At 38.9% G+C, this 18405-nt stretch overlaps 1 pseudogene; it reads left to right on the forward strand.

Moving 5' to 3' along the window:
- Positions 1-2232: 2232 nt before the first annotated feature.
- Positions 2233-17999, forward strand: LOC127188432 (40S ribosomal protein S2-like; annotated as a pseudogene).
- The last annotated feature ends 406 nt before the right edge of the window (positions 18000-18405 follow it).

The following is an 18405-nucleotide window of genomic DNA, read 5'->3' on the forward strand; positions in this document are numbered from 1 at the left end:
GGTACATATGCTACAAAGTAACATAATTTACTGGACTCAAAATATGGTAATAAGATAGACCTCCTACTTAATTCACAGAATTCTTTTTCTAAATATATATTAGATATAACAGAAGTGCTGAGATAAGATTGCCATTTTGACCTTGTTGGGCATAAATTTTCTACAGTAAAGATATGCTCTGCAAAGCTTTAGCAATGTGTTTGTGTGTGTGTGTGTGTGTGTGTGTGTGTGTGTGTGTGTGTGTGTGTTGGCTTTGATTCTCACACTACTTCACATCAAAGTTAACTTCACCCTCTTCCTTCCTTACATGTAAAGTTGCCACAACTAAGAAGTTTTCTCCCATGTACCACAATCAGGTAATTAGAGCACAAACAAATGTCTCTAAATGCAAAAATATGTCATCAATTTAGTAGATCCAACCAAAATATTCTTTTACCGGCTAAAGGCTTGTTAAATGTTACTCAAAAACATCTGTCTTATGCCAAGAATCTGTAACAGAGTAGGTGACTCCTGGACTAGTTAATCCACACTCATCAAAGAGTTTGCTAATCTACCTGATGGTCAGGGTTCTGATTATGGTCTTTTGACATATGCTGTGATTCTGTGAAAAGTTAGTCACTGTGCCCATAGACTGCTAATTTTCTAAACATGCTGTTATAAAAATCTCCACTCTAGAATTCTATTTCGGGTTTGTCATTCAAGGGTTTAAGGTCTAATATTCATAATAAATATTTCTATGTTTTAACAGAATTGACAAAATAAATGTTCATAGGTCCCCAGGATCCAGTGACCTCTACTTAGCAATGTTGGAAAGTGAAACACACAATGGTCTTATTCAACTTGTGGCACATCCATAGACTGTACTCCTGAACTCATTGGGTCAGAGGTCAGCCAGATTGCTAACGTAACTCGCACCTCTTGACACATGCCAGGTTGAAACTAATAATGATTTCATTAGCAGGGCTGTTTGAAACAGAATGCATAGAAGTCAGGCGCATTCCTGTTTGCATCATCAATAATCAGTTACTCTAATTTATGAGGGAAATGTATCAACAATATTAACTACCCAAAAGTAAAACAATAAAAATATAATAGTCTAAGGCATTAAAAAGAAAATGGTTAGATTTTTAAGAAAAGAACATAAAATTTTTCTGGGAAATAGATACTATGTTTAAGAAAAGAAACAGTGACATTATGAGATATTAATTTTAAAATTAATCTGCAACAGAACAACAAACATAACAGGGATTTTTTTGCTTTAATTTCCATTTTAGTAGCAACTTTACTAATATAGTTCATATATCATAAAAATCACTTACTTCAAGTTGTACGAATGACTGTTTAGTAGCTCTCAAGGTGTACAACCCTCACCTTAAATCAGCTTTAGAATATTTCCACACATAGGCCATGAAGATGCCTTGTCCTCACTTCCAATTAATTCTCATTTCCTCCCTACACATATAAGAACTACTTCTCTTTTCATTCCTGACTCCATAAATTTGCACTTTCATAACATTGTAACCAGGCATCATCCCTACGCTTGTGCCTGGCTTTCTCATTTTCTCAGAGTTCTCTGGAGCAATGGTTCTCAATCAGTGGGTCATGACCCCTTCGGGTAGTCAAACAACCTTTCCACAGGGGCTGCCTAAACATCAGAAAACATAGATATTTGCATTACAATTCATAACAGTAGCAAGAATAAAGTTATGAACTAGTAATGAAATAAATGTATAGTTGGAGTTACCACAACATGAGGAACAGATTAAAGAGTCACAGAATTACTATGGTTGAGAACCACTGCCTAAAGGATTGTCTGTGCATGTGTCAGTAACTTGTTCCTTTTTACTGGTAAATACTATTCCACTCCATTGATATGGATATCAGTACAACTTTGATACTGTAGATACAATGACTATGTTTTTAAAAAAAACTCAATAGTTCCCAAAACTGTAGATGAGCCATCTTGTCTACATGGCATGGATAAGTCTTAAAAACAAAAAAAGCAAAAACTGTGAAGCATTGTTGTAAGGAATAGTAGACATTTTCTTCTTTTTGGGGAAAAACAACTAATGGTGGATGACACCAGTGCTGTGGGAAGGCCCAGAGTACAGGGACTGGGGTGTGGGAGATCAGTATTAAGAGGTTGCAGAGGATTTGGAAGAGGTTTTAGGGGTCTTAGGGTCTTAGAGGAGTGACCCTGGTCAAAGCCATGGGGCTCATGGAGGTAAAGCAGAAGACAGGGAGTGGATCCCCATCACCAAGCCGGCCGCCTGGTTTAGGATATGAAGTTCAAGTCCTTGAAGGAGATCTACCCATTCTCCTTTCCCACTAAGGAAACCAAGATTATTGGCTTTTTCCTGGCTGCATCCCTAAAGGATGAGGCTCTCAAGATCATGACAGTGCAGAAACAGACACGGGCTGGCCAGTGGACCAGGTTCAAGGGTTTTGTCACTATTGCGGACTACAATGGTCACATTAGACTTGGTGTTAAGTGGTCCAAGGAGGTAGCCACTGCTATCTGAGGGGTCATCATCTTGGCCAAGCTTTTCATCGTCCCTGTGTGGAAAGGCTACTGAGGGAACAAGACTGGTAAGCCATACACTGTTCTGTGCAAGGTAACAGGCCACTGTGGCTCTGTTTTGGTGCATCTCATTCCTGCTCCCAGAGGCACTGGCATTGTCTCTGCTGCTGTGCCCAAGAAGCTACTGATGGTGGTCGGTACTGATGGCTGCTAAATATCAGCCAGGGGCTGCACTGCCTTGTGGGGCAACTTTGCCAATGCCACTTGTGATGCCATCTCCAAGACTTACAGATACCTGCCACCCGACCTCTGGAAAGAGACTGTGTTCACCAAGTCTCCTTACCAGGAATTCACTGATCATCTTGTAAAAACCCACCCCAGGGTCATTGTTCAGAGGACCCAGGTTCCAGCTGTGGCTACAACATTGGGGTCTTTATATAAGAAAATTAAAGTGAATTAAGTCTGAGGAAAAAGAAATAGTAGACACAACCCCTAAGAAAATTTATATTTAGACCCAGAACAATTCATAAGGGCAGAATCTAATAAAAAGTAAAAATAATCATATTTTAAAAGGAGGCATACTGACATCTGGTAAGTTTAAAAGTAAACTGAAATTCATCCTAAAGCCTTAAAGCAAACAGGTGAATTTATCCTGAGGGCTTCCAGGATTCAAAACTAAACAGTAAAACCAAGAATATACTAGTTAGTATATAGTTTATATACATTTATGTGTAGAAAAGTAAAAACCTAGAGAAAAGGCTAGAATATTGAAGTGGTCTTTGTGACCAAAGTCATTATAAAGTACATTATGAATGAAAAAAGGAAAATATTACAGAATATATCCACCTCATAAGTGATTCATAAGATTCTTAGCAGCACATCTCCAGGACAGAATGAACACAGAAACACACACACACACACACACACACACACACACACACACACGGTAAACATGGGGCACAGAAAGAGGCCAGAAAAGGAATTATGCCTTGCTGTAATAAAGATTCAAAGCAGGACCCTAAAGAAATAGATGTGAATAAAATGATATTAAATAGGAATTTTTAGAATGTATATCCCTCATACTGCCTGGGACACAGTTGACAATCAGCTTCACAGTCTACTGTGTGCATCAGTATGTCCAAAGAAGCCTGTCAAGAAAACACCACAAAGGCCACCAAGTGGGGGCACACTCTGTCTCAGCAGTTAGTTTACTCCTAGTGATTTTGAGTAGACATGTGTAGACATTTGTAACACAAAAAATCTGGAATCACCAACATACTTAACAATAGGGCATTATTTGTTATATTATATTCATCTCTCCAACCTATTGCTTTTCTCCACTAAAATGATGAGACAGAAATACAAACTGGCATGAACAGAAATAAGCATTACAGAACACTGGTTTTAGGGTGAGGGAAGTGCTCAATGAATAGAGCACTTGCTGCACAAGCATGAGACTTACCCCTCTGTAACCCCTGCTGGATCCAGGTGGAATCAGGAGGATGCCTAGTGATGGCTGGCTAGCCATTCTAGCACAATAGATGAATTCTGGGTGAGTGGTGCCTTAAGTGGGAGATCCTATCCCAAAGACCAAGGTAGCGAGTGATTAAGAAAGACATCTAGTGTCCACATCCGGGTCCCATGTCACACGCACAAAAGAATGATTATAAAAAGTAGGTTTTTAAGGATAGCAATATGATTCGCCCTGTAGACACTCTCCTCTAAGCCTAGTGGCCTGAATTTCATCCCTGGCAGGTAGGTATTGGAAGGAGAGAAGTTAACAATTGTCCTCTGCTTCCATAGATACACTTGCCAATCACATGTCCCCTCATTCACTCCGTCAATCAACAAGGAAACAAAAATAAACAAATAGATGAGTTTTTGAAAAGCAGGTTATATAGTAGTTTTTCTGCAAAGGCACTTTATCTGTATTTACGCTTACATCCTTAGAAAGGGAATCACGGAATTTTGTTCTTATGAGTTTTTATCTTGCCTCCTCACAGTTCTTGGTACCCGCTGAGATTGTCAGCACAGTGGACCCACACTGATGAGGTGAGAGCAGACTGTTTTTAAGCTGCGCATCAGAACTGGGGCCGTCACTGCTCTGAACAGTTGTTTCCCTGCCTATGAGGCTACCAACGTCCCCAGTTCTGTCACTATTAATGATTTCAAATTCATCAACAGCCCAGCCTCATCTTCGCAGTTAAAGGTGGGAGGAGGACAGTGGAGAGCAGCCTCAGCAGGAGTTGGGCTTTGCCTTTCTTCAGGGTTGTTGGTGTTCTTGAGAGCACCAGCCAGAGCATCCATTTGCTACGTCATTATGGCAAGCAAAGAGGGGCCTGAGAACTATGTGATGGGAAATTAGCTTTAGGAAGAAAATTAGAGTTTCAGGACATAGGGAAGTAGCAGGAGAGACTGTTTTGATGTGATCACATAATCCTAGTAGAAGGGACAATGAACAAATACATTCAGAATTCAATGCAAATATAAGGCCATTTGGATGATCGACTACACTTTATAAATAATTTTATAAGTAATTATAATTCATGCCAAATGATGATCGCTTACTCTTTGGGTAAGTGAGTGGAGTAGTAATATATTTTCAGCTTAATGGATGCTGGGTTAGTCTGTAAGCAAAGTCTTCCACTGGATGTCTCATGGAGTACCAACAGGTAAATTGGGACTCAATTTGTTTTAAGGAAGACTAGCAACCTGCATATCACGGATCTTTTCATCCCCTTTTCTTTCTTGAACACAGCTTCCGTCCTAACTGTTTTCATGTAGTCTGTCTGCCACTTCTCTATTCTCAGTTCATCCGTTGATAATGAACTTGATTTTCTCATGGAAAAGAAAGGTAAAAAGAAAATCTTTATTCAACTCTAATTGTCACCAAGTCATACATGGCCCTCCTTCTCTTCTCTTTTCTGTTTGTCGGTTCGTTTTTCGTTTGCTTGGTTGGTTTGGAGGGAGTGGTTGTTGCTGCTTGCTTGCTTACTTGCTAGGTGGTTGGTTCTTTATTTCCAAACTTCTTAGAGGAACACTCAAAACCTTCTGTCTACTCCATGCCCTTAGTGCCTCCTTGGTTCACTGAAGGCTGGCTTAATTCTCAAATAATCTGATGCAGCTGCAGCCTAACCTGGATGTCACAAGTGAGATGACCTCCTGGCGGCCTTGAGAGCAGAGCTGTTCTTGGGATGCTTCTTCCCCAATGACTCAGGGGTTAGCTTTGTTCTCAGTGTAGTGATGGGGGTGGGCCTTTAACAGATAGAGCCCAGAAACAACCTCCTCTCAATAAGGATCAGACTCATAGAAGGGCTTGTGTGACATCAGTCTCTCTCAGGTTTCATCATCAATAATGTGACCCCTACATGCCATCATATACATGTTCCCACCATTGCCATCAGCAGGTGAGAATCAGGGATCACAGCCTGTGCTGTGTTCTGTGATACTTGTAGCCACTGACGCACTGAACTAAATAAACCGCTTGTTCCCCATTTCAGTTTTCTAGGTTTCCATTACACTACTGAAAAACAGACTAATGTGGATAAAGACCTTGTCTTACTAATTTCTAATTCTGCTGAATCTTACAGTGCAGTCTTTCATTCTTGATGAATTCCACCCTGGTGTCAGGCATTACTCTAGGTACCAGAGACACAAACGAGGTACAAAAGCCCTTATCCCCACAGAATTTGTATCCCTCCTTCTCAGCATTTTGCTGTGTATGGCTCCTTGTGATTAGGAGTATTAAATGACAGGCTGTATAAAAAGCATCTGACATGGAGACATTAATCCAAATGAAGAGATCAATATATACCATCTCATACCTGAACTCTGTCTGCCCAGGAGACTCTGCTGTCCATAGTGCATCTTCTTAGAAACAAACTGCTTGCACTTCAACAGTATGCTTTAGGTTGGCGATCCATGCTGCAGCTACTGTCATGACTACCCGAAAGTCTTCCTTTCTGATCTTTTTTCTTCAAAGCTTTCCTGTGTTTTAGTAAAGTTAGATCCTGGAGCAAAAGAAAAGAGTAAAACAGAGCCCACTCTCATGTTGTTGGTAAAAACAAAGCTGTAGTGCACCATAAGGGGTGTGATAGATAGCAAGGCTATGAACCTTTTGTTTTGTTTTTCTTGTGTATTTGGTTGTTGTGTTTGTGTTTTGTGTTTTTGGTTTTTGGTTTGTTTGTTTGTTTGTTTTTGTTGTTTTGTTTTGTTTTTGAGATAGGGTTTCTCTGTATAGCCTTGGCTGTCCTGGATTAGTCCTGACTTTGAACTCGCAGAGATCTGTTTGCCTCTTCTACTCGACTGCAAGGATTACAGGCATACACCACTGCTATGATTCTTACAAAGTGTTTGTTTTTGTTTTCAATGCATTCTGTCTGCATTTTCCCCTCCCTCAACTCTTCCCAGTCCCCCCTCACTTCCTCTTTTCCCCCAGACCCACTCCTCCTCTGTGTCCCTTCAGGAAAGAGCAGGCCTCCCAGGGATAACCACTGAACACAGCATAAGTTACAATAAGATCAGGCACAAACCCTCATACCGCGGCTGAAAGAAGCAAACCAGCAGGAGGAAAAGAGCCCCAAGAGCAGTACTGATTTTTAAACTCAAGTCAGGCTGTAAAAATAAGTATGGAGGAGTCACTGTGTGGACATATATAAGCACAAGCCGCACGCGAGGTAAAACCTGAGCCCGTGGGACTGCTCTCAGCTAGCATTTCTCATACACTTCAGATTAAGTTGATTTATCACCCAATAAATCAAAAAATATGTTTGTCAAGAATATTGAATTGCTGATACTGAAAACAACTAGATTCTTGTTTTCACTTGCAACTCAGAAGCTATAAGTAAAAGGAGGATGAAAAGTACCAGTTATTCCTGTGGACAGTTGTGGCCTTTGAGGCATTGCTCCTTCACTCCCCTTGGTGTTAGCGAATCTTTAGGAGTGAGTGAAACTTTAGGGTTGACTAACGTTTAAGATTATTTGAGAAACAAATAGTTAATGCATAAATTTAAGATATTTTTAACACACAAAGTTCATTATGGTTTGCCCAAAAAGCATTAAAAATTCATTTTTTGTCCCATACTACTTCATATTCAGCAAATATATATATTACTCTTTGGGCTGGTTTTGGCTTTATTTTCACAATTTGACCTGAAGATAAATAGTAAGCTAATTATTTGTTACATAGAGTATTCTGTGTATGTGTGCAAGTATATGTGTGTGTGTGCAGGTAAACATGACCAATAAAAGAGGCCCCATAGGCACATGCTGGTCTGGTGGTGGTGGTGGTGGTATGTGTGTGTGTGTGTGTCCGTGTGTGTGTGTATTCATGTATATGTATGTCAGCATTTTTTGTGTGTATATGTATGTGTGCAGTTACATATGCTCATGAATGTAGATCACAGAAGTCAGTGCTGATTGTCTTTTATCCATGTCTTACCCTGGAGCCTCTACTTTGTTTTATGAGACACTGAACCTGGATGGAGTTCATCAATTCCTCTAAACCAGTTGGCCAGTCAGCCCTAGGAACTCTACTGTCAGATTCTTAAGCATTGGTACTCCAGAAAAATGTTACTATGCTTCCATTCTATGCATTTTTATAAATTATTTTATTTTATGTGTATGATGTTTCTCCTGAATGTATGTATATGCACCACGTGAATTCCTGCTGTCCGCAGAGGCAAGAAGAAGTCATTGGATTCCCCCAGAATTGAGATTGTAGATGGCTGTGAGCCACTCAACCCTGAGTCCTCTGGAAGAGGAGCACGTGCTCTTAGCTGCTGAGACATCATTGCTCCAGGCCCAGAGTGCTCGGAGGTTTTCAGTGTGATCTCATGTTTCCTCAGCAAGCACTTTACCAATGGAAGCACCTCTCTAGTTTGTCAGCCTTAATTATTTTTATCGTTACTGTTTCTCTCACAATAGAAGCACTAGTTTCTAAATGGCAATTTAAAAACAAACACATATTTTTGTTAAATACATTCTAACATTAACTGTGGTTTTTCTTTCTTAGACTCTCTCTCTCTCTCTCTCTCTCTCTCTCTCTCTCTCTCTCTCTCTCTCTCTCTCTCACACACACACACACACACACACACACACTCACACACACTTCTAGCTTTCCAAATATAGGAAGCATTTCAAATAAAAATAATTTTAAAGAATTTACAGACATCAACATGAAGTAAATTTTCACAAGAACTCAGCTTCATTTGTCATTCAGTTTCACGATCTTTGGAGTTTAGTTTCAACCTTGATTTGTCATCACAGACTTGAAAGAGAGCTTTCTTCAAACAATGCACAGAGGAAATGTAGAGACTAGAGCAAGAAAAGAACATGGAGATGCTTTCCTTGACCATCACCTGTACACAGGTGGCACAGTTCATCCTTATGCAGGAAAATGTGTGGGTCACAGTCTCAAAACATGGAAGCCTACTTTACTCTTCTATGCAGCAGCTGTCTGAACTCCCAGACACAAATCATACGGAGCAGCTTTGTATATGGGCTAGTGGTTATTATTACAAAGGTTGACTCTTTATTAAAAAAAAAAAAACTTAGGTATTGCTAAGGATTTTCAAAGTTTGCTTAAGAAACAAAGGCCATGGGGATACTTGTTTATGCTTACTCCTAAGCCCAGGGAGTCTGTGTGTTTTAGGATTTACAAAGGCAGCTGGAAGAGAGTCCTCTCTGGCCCCATAAGGCCACAGCTGTTGCTTGTCCCTACATCATGCCAGTCATGTCATTGTCTTCTGTTATTATCCTTCCTCTTTGGACTCTGTGCTTGCATCAGCACCAACTTCCTCTGCCAGTAAGACCTCCAGAAGGCACATCATTGGGTCAAAGTGAGAACAGGCGCTTATACACAGATGTTAGGTTCTGGCTTGAATTCCAGATAACAGCTTAAATACAATGTCCCGGCAGATAAGACAAATCACTGTAAACAAATACCGCCTGCACTCCAGGCATAAAACGTCCACACACAAGACTAAGAGTATCAAATGCTTATGTGGGGCATGTGTTTATTTCCTTCATCTTTGAGCTCAGAGCCCAATCCAGTTATTGGCTCATTGACGATCTGCTCATGATTCATGTATATCAGGGTTGGAGAATTGTTTTAAAAAATATTTTTGATATGACAAGTTGAAAATTTTAGCTCATAAGCTAAGATTGCCTCAAAATAAATATGTTAAATAAGATCCACAAGATGCAAATGTAAGAACTCCAGACACACAAGACAGATAAAATATAATTTTTCATACGGAATTGACATTTTTCATAAGATTCTTTACATTTCCCTTCTCACCATTTATTTTGAGAATGTCCAATGTGTGCATTTTTTCATCAACTCCTATGGTTAAGTGTAAAGTGTTTCCCCAGAAAAAGAATTCCTGAAAATTTTCTTGAAATTGCCTTCTGTGGTTTCCTTCCTTACTGTAGCTAACTATAAAATTCTTACACTGTGTAACTAAAGGCTAGATTCTCTCCATAATTCATATTGATTTTTGCATAAAACAGCTATTCAGAGCTCAGAGGTACATAATCAAACACAACCATCAGTTTCTGATGTTAAACAAAATGTTCCTTTTGAGGGGAAGGGATTATTCACACCTTCACTGGAGGTGAAGGAGAAAATAATCACCTACCTTTCTCCCACTACAGCTCTGTCTCAAGTCAAGTAGCCCCTCATGTCAAGGGTCAGTTTTCAAGTCAGGTCAGCCAGTCACAAATCCACATTCATGTCAACCAGATTTCTAGAGTTTTCAGGACATTTAAACCTCCAAATATTCCCCAAAAGGAGAAAAGGAAGTAGTCATGAAGACATGCACCAAAAGAGGAAGTGGTCCTAAAGACATGAATGAGAAAAAAAAAGTGGTCATGAAGACATGCATCACAAGAGGAAGTGGTCATGAAGACATGCATCAAAAGAGGAAATGGTCATGAAGACATGCATCAGAAGAGGAAGTGGTCATGAAGACATGAATCAAAAGAAGAAGTGGTCATGAAGACATGCATCAAAAGAAGAAGTGGTCCTGAAGACATGCATCACAAGAGGAAGTGGTCCTGAAGACATGCATCAGAAACGGAAGTAGTCATGAAGACATGCATCAGAAATAATATTTGTCTGGGACATTTTCAACTTTGTCCAAGTATTTTCTCCTTCCTAGCCTTAGCAAACCAAGACCTCAAGATGGCTCTTTTATGCTCAGAGAAACCCTTGTTGTTAGAAGGTGTGGCTCTAAAGCCATATATAGTATCTTTTCTTTTATACCCAAACATGCTTTGGGAAATACACAAGTTCATACTCCCCCACTTAACCACTTTGTACATCCCCTTTCACCGTACCCTGCTCTCTAGGCTCAGTGGGTATACAGCACAAGCTTTCTTTCTCTTGATGAACATGGAAAACATGGGCCGTGGATTCTAATTGAGCTCTTCCCACTACTCATGTCTTAGCTCATATCTCTACCTCTCAAGGAGGCCTTCTGTGGCCACCCAAACAAATGTGGCCTCACTTATGACCACACGTCTCACTCTTCTATCTCAGATTCACTCTTATCTGAAACTCACTTGTCTGTTTGTCCCTTGATTATTCTCTGCCCCTCCCATTCTCCATCAGTACCTATCTTCTAGGAGAACTGGGCTTTGACATGGCCATATCAGTGTACAGTATGTATTTTCATGGGCCAGACATTGCAGCAAATTACACTGTGCCCAAGACAAAAAAAAAAAAAAAACTTGCATTCTTGGGCTTGTCAGTCTCCTTCCACTTTCTTAGCTTCCTCATCCTGAGCATGAACTGTCTCTTCCAGCTGAACTTCTCAGACATCCTCAAGTCCCCAGACAGTGATACAGTTTCCACAAAGTGAATTCTAGGTTCCAACTATGCATCCTATAACTTTACTATCCAACCAAAAGACTTTCTGATTCCCTAAGGTGTTTGCCAAGCCATCTAGAAGCACACACAGCCTTCAGGGTAACTAGATAGCAACGCAAGACTCACCCCTGGCAACTGCCAAACATGGCATCCAAACAGTCATGACAAGGTATCTACATGATATCATATCTTTCAGAGGCTGCATTTCAATTTGTTAGCTTAAAAAATGCAAGGCAGGTTTAAAGATTAACAATTTGCTTGCATAAAAGAAAGGGGGAAAATATAATTAATCGTTTGCCTGTCCCCCAACACTAGTTTACAAAACCATGCTGCAACTTTATTGAGCTCAAAATTGAAGGGTGGCAAGGTTAATATGTAGCTTTAGACCTCACAGTTTCATTAACAAACACATTACAGGCTGTAAAGCTGAACTGACATTAATGCTAGGCCCAAACAAAGTAAATAATTACTGGCTTGGCAAATGAGGAAGTACTTGCAGAGTTTGTTTACATTGGGTTTTTGGAAAATTCATGTTGGCAAAAAGTCAAATACAGTTTGACTAGTAATTGTGACAATTGCTCACAGATGCTGCTGGATGAACAACAAAAGAATGGATTTATGGTTTCTCTCTCCCCCTGCATTTTCCCCTTTGTTGCCTCCCCCCACCCCTCACCATTTTGGATCAATAAAGAACTTGCAGCCACAAAGATAAGTGGGTTACATGGCAGATGGGCCTTGGAATGTCTAAAAATCTCATGTTGAATTTTGTCTCTTGGACCTAGATTGGAAAGGACACAGCTGCATTCAAGCTGCTATTGTAAAATCTGTGCTCCTTCAAAATGCCTGTGGGTGCCGAGGTACAACAGAATTGAGATGGAGGCCTGCTTTCGAGTTTTCCAGTAGAAAAACTAGTTGCCTGTATGTTAGTGTACTGGGAACAAACCACTGAGTTTACAAGACCTGAGGAATGGAGGGTGGCTGAAGAAGATCCATTTTATTTTCATTAGCTGGATTGGAAGCATAAACAGGAATCAAGGAAGAAGATGCTCGCCCAGCTGGAAAACAGTTCTACAGGGCAATTGAGGTCTGTGACATATAATTTGAAACAATTTTGGTTTTCTCTCATCAAAAATCAGGACTTTGCCAACTAACAGCTAATACACACACACATACATACACACACACACACATACACACACACACACACACACCCTCATCCCTCTAAACCCTGGAATTTAAATCTCTTTATTCTCGGGAGATAAGATTTCAGTGATTCTTGGTATAAATGCAAAGCCTGAATCTTTTGAATTCCTTTTCTACTAGCTTTGAATGCCGAGCGCCAGAAGATCCTGAGATTTCATAATGCGTAAGTGGGTCATTCAATGCAAGGTTCTCTAAAGCTTTCCTTCCTGTTGAAATAGCAAGCGCCAATGGGCTTCAGAAGTCAGTGGAACAGCCATTGTCTTCTCCCAGCTTGTTATGCTCTTCTTTATTTTAAAAACTTAAACAATATATTCTGATCACAGTTTCCCCCAAGTTCTTCCAGATCCTTTCCACCTCCAGGTCAGTGTAAGTCCTTGGCCTTTATCTCTCTTTCTCTTTAGAAAGCAAACAAACAAGTGAGGAAAAAGAAAAAAAGGAGTGGAGGCAGGGAAGGGTGGAGGAGAGGCAGAAAAAAAACGTACATAAATACACAAAAACCCAAAATCAGAAACACTAATATTCAAGGAAAAGACTCATAAGACAAAAAAAAAAAAAAAAAAAAAAAAAAAAAGTCTACAAAATACCATTAGATTTATTTTGTGTTTGCCAGGTACTGCTGGGCATGATGCTTCCCTTAAGTGTGGTGAATAGATCTAATTGGAATCCATTGGGGAAAAAAATTTTTTTTTCTTTGTAAATGGTTATAAACAACCGATAGCTTCTTGGTGATATAGGGAGCTGGTGTCCACTTCCCTGCTCAGTGCTGGGACTCCATCAGGCTTGAGCCTGTATAGGCTTTATGTGTGTTACCACAGTCTCTGTTAGTTCATCTGTTAGTTTTCACCTATTGCAAGAAAAAGCTTCTCTGATGATGAATGAGCAAGGCAATCATTTATGTGTTTAGTAGAGTGCTCTTAATAATCATTACTTTAATAGAGCAGTAGTATCTGTATTTCCCCTGGGCCCATGGTCTATACAATCTAAGATTCATGGCCACACAAGTAGTATCTGACACGGGTGAAGTGGGCCTTAAACCAAATCAGTGAGCGATTGGTTACTTCCCTTACATTTGTGCCATTATTACACTAATGTACCTTGAAGGCAGGTCACAGACATATATTGTAGGGTTTGTAGATAGATTGGTATCTACCTTTCTTTTCTAGTGGTGTGAAGAGTATCTCGCAGTAGAAATGAACACTAGACAGCAGGGGTGAAGGTTCTAATTACTCACCAGCTTGACTTCTCCATTTTCAATGAGATTGTAATTGTCTTCAGCAGTAGGACCTGACTATAAGTTTGTAGAGAATAACTGACAGTGTCAGCCGAATTCTGAGATGTTTAGAGGTTCCCAGGTGGCTCCTTGGCCAACAATCACCTAGATGTAGCCCATTGCTGGCACTCAGATTTTCACTTAATGGCAAATCCCATTTGTTGTATCTGGTTGTGTCATTGTCATCCCCATTTTTGAGTACTCCATTTATATTCCTTTCATATAAATATATACTTTAGGAGGCTTCTACAGTGAAAGGTTTCCACATGAACTCTCAGATGTCCCTTAGTGTTAGTTGTCCCTCCCCGTATCTCTCCTCTTAACTCTCTCATCTCCCCATATCCCTTCTCTTAACTCTCTCATTCCTCCTCCTCCTCCTCCTTTAATATTCTCCTTCCTGTCTCTCCATAATTATATATTCTACTTCCCATCCCTTGGGAACCTTCATCTTCCTTAATAATCCTTTGGGGGATTATTGCATGAGACTAAATGGAAGATCACTGTCTCCTAAATAAAGCAGAAAGGAAACCATGTTCCAAATTTCTCACATTTGAAATCCTATGTGCTGTGTCCAATTATTGCTAATATTTTTGACTTGTGTCATCTAAGTTTTGAGATTTATCATAACACTAACTGAAAAAAAAAACTGTAAACATTTCTTAGAAGGAAAAGCTCATTGTGAAACTTACCAACATTTAAGTAAAATGCCAAAAGCTATTACACTTAAAAGCTCCCAAATTGTCTAACTCCCAATTTTTTCCATTGCTCAATGTCTCTGATCATGAAATTGTAAGATAACCACGAAGTGCTAAGTGGAAGAAAAATATTCAGAATTAGCATTGAAATCTTTGATTCATATGTGGATGATCATTCGAGTATTATTACCAGCCAAAATACAACACAAATGGCCTCCGATGTCTCTAATTGTGTTTGTCCTGGAAATTAAGCAATGAAACAGTCTAGCATATTTTAACTGCAGGCTTAGTTGTAGGAATGGGTGCTCACAGTCTACACTGGTATTTTGTATGACTACTATGGTAGTTGAAGGATATCTTTTAAGAAACCCACTTACTAGCATGTTTATTTTCCATCTTTCACTGTAGTCAATTTCTCCCATAGTTAAGCCAGCCAAATAGTTTGCCATGACATATCCTTATTCATAATTCTTTAAAGATATCTTTCCACCTATAGTATGAAAAATATACATTACAAATTTTTTGACAGCTGACACAATCTAACCTGACCCCAAACCCACACTCATGTCAATGTGTACACCCTTAAACTCTAGTTGTCATTCTTGTAACAGTCTCTAATTTGATATGAATGAAGATTCTGAGGAAGAGGAAGCCATAGGTTTGCTTTGCTCACAAGATTGGAAAAAAACTCATTAAAGATTTTTTTGTATTAGTCTCATAAAATTCTTATTCTTGAAAATTTACATTTATATTCATATAAAGGTAGATCTTAAATTTAAAAAATCTTTTAAAGTCTTTTTTAAACAAGTTACTTTACACAATTTTGTAAATTCTATATTTTCTATTTAGCAACTATGGCAAGATGGGTAGGCAAGCCCTTGACTATCACATATATGTTTTTGTTTTAAGTCTGTGGATGTTCTGCCTGTATGTGTGCCTGTGTGCCATGTGTATGCATGGTGCCTGTGTGCCATGTGTATGCATGGTGCCTGAAGAGACAAGTAGAGGGAATTGGATTTCCTAGGAGTGAAGTTACATGCAATTATAAGCCAGCTACCATGCTGGCTCTGGGAACCAAACCCAGGTCCTCTATAGGAGTCATTGCTGTTCTTAGCCACTGAGATATCTCTCCAGCACTTGGTTACCATGCATGAAGCATCCCCAAATCACACAATGTCATTTTTCTTTTAGGCTAACAACTGCTGTTTGGGCCAAAGTTATACTCTTGAGGAACTTGCATACAGAAACCAGAATTACAGCCACAGGTAAAAGTGGATACATTAGAGGTAAATTCTGCAAGAAATATAAAAAGAAGTAGAAAGCAATTATAAGGGGAGTGCTTAAATTAGGTATGAAGGGTTTACACTATCGATTAAAGCATCTTCAAAATCAATAAAGGATTTTGTAGCAACCAACTTACAGAAACCTTCAAGAAAAACCATCTCATTCAGTTCAGAGGTTAGAAGCTTCTGCTTTCATGGGTAAAGAAAGCCTTTCTATGTATTTTTTTTAAGATTAAAAATATTAATTACAAACTGAGAGTCTAAAATCAAGTGCCTGTGATTGGTTCTAGGCAACCTTTTAAAGAAGGACGCTATCTTTAAAAACCTATTTAAGTGAGTTTGAAAACTATAAAATATATTTTGTCTTATTTGATTACACTGCCTCATATCATCTATTAAACTCTAATTTCTCCAGAAAGACACTCTATGTTATGAATTACAAGACCTCATATTGTGTCCTTTTTTTTAACCTGATAGGCTAACAATGCATATTTCATATAGGTCTATATTAATTCACAAAGACTTTTAGATCTCTCCAGACTGCAACTTTTCATAATTCTGTATCCTCTCTCAGTTTCAACTAAGAACACATTTTGTGAGTTTATAAGCAAGTGCTTCTTTCACTCATATTACTAGAAATGTATTTATGATGGCTTCACCATCTAATTTTGACAGCAAGCACATCAAGATCAACAACAGTAACTGCCAAGGGCATCCACTAAAGGATAGGCCAAGCAGCCAGACTGATATGTAGGCATCTCTCATTCCAGGAAATATCTGTGTGTCATGGTTACATGGAACAGGACCATGAATGGCTCCTTTGGAATAGAGAAGGCTGGCCATCTGGAGTCTCCTCAAAAGATGTTTCTTTCAGGGATAAGAAACACAAAGGAGTGCACCATTAGCCCAGCAATGAAAATCTGTGGGAGACTTCCTGACATCAGGCATTACATCTTAAGCAACCAACCAAAGAAGGTATCGTGAATGCTGCTAAAACCCAGTGGAAAGCCTCAGGAAATATGTGAAAGAAAGTAGTACTCTCTGAAAAATAGCCACAAAGAGGCTGGTAATAGAAGATGAAAATCTGAACATTCACTGGAAGCAAAGGAGGGTACCAATGCCACTTTAGCAAGTATACCAGTCAAGTAGGACACTTCCTAGTTAGGAATGGGATGTGGGAATGTGACTGATAATATACTTAAAAGCAGGTTTATCCTGTGTGTGTATGGTAGAAGTCTTTCAAGAACACTTAATTTAAATAGTATGTAGATATTTTAATTAAAGTAGATACTTTCAATTTTTTCTTTCTTTATTTTTTTACATATATATTTATTATTACACATTTATACAATAAACTACATCCAGCAAGAAGAGGCATGAAACAACCAGTAATTATATATATTCATAGAGTTTTGGTTATTTGTATTTGGCAGCCTTGAAGAAAACATCTTTCCTAATTTGGTGTGTCTAAAATTCTGAAAGTAAACCTATATATCATATCTTGTCATTATCAACTTAAAACATATACCTAGACCTGAAACTACTAACTAAAATTAGTGACTGTTCATTTATAAAAGTGACTTGAGAGGTCAGAGAGTATACAATACATAACTCAGGAAGAAAATCAATGGAAATAAAATAAAATATAACCCTGAATAATGTAAAATACAAACAAAATAAAGATAAAGCTTTTGTGATTGTTTCTAATATTTCCTAAATACGTTATGCTTACTTGTTTTTTTCTATTTTTCTTTTGTTGTACTTATTTTTAACTTTTTCCTAGTACTTGGTGGTTACTGTGTTTAAAGATTGTGGTTTTCTTTGCTGAGTAATAATTCCTGAATTGTTAACACTTCTTCATCAGCAAAAGATATGCAACTCAAACTAGAATTTTTTTTAAAAAAGAAAGAATAGGTTGTTCCTCATCCCTGAGAACTGTGAACTTTCTAAGTGATTTGCATCTGTTACTCTGTCAGACCATATGCCTATCACAAAAGCTATCACCAGGAACATAAAAATAGTCACTGAATGGCCACTGAGCTCCATACCCCAGCTCTATGGCTCAAGTGGTGCTGGTAAGGACATGATGGATGTTCACACCAAGCGCGGTGGAGTGTTTAGAAGTGGTTGCCCAAAGGAAAAGCACATCACTTAAACCCAAAGAGGAAAACGAAACCGGCAACTGACATCTCTCCCAATCACACAGATGTAATGTTACATACTGAGTCGGTAATCGGTCAGCTGCAGGTCCCAATTTAAGGTAGGTTCTCTGTCCTCTTATATTTTTGGTTGTGAGTCTAGCCTTTAACAGAGGAGCCATCTCTGCAGATTTCTGTCCTTAATAAGGAAAGACATTCTAGTAGAAAACAGAAGGAGAGATTGCAATAAAATCTCCAACATTTTTATGATCTGTGAAGGCTTTTAAAAATAGATTCACAATTTTGTTAACACCCTTCCCTTCAAAGACTGAAGCAGAGCTCTGTCTGAGTTGTGAGTGTGGGCTAGACTTCCTGACCTGCAAAGAGAAAATGAATAGAAGGTTGTGAGATTGATATTTAACT

Source organism: Acomys russatus, chromosome 4 (genome assembly GCF_903995435.1).
Source record: "Acomys russatus chromosome 4, mAcoRus1.1, whole genome shotgun sequence".
In the NCBI taxonomy this organism is placed as follows: Eukaryota; Metazoa; Chordata; class Mammalia; order Rodentia; family Muridae; genus Acomys; species Acomys russatus.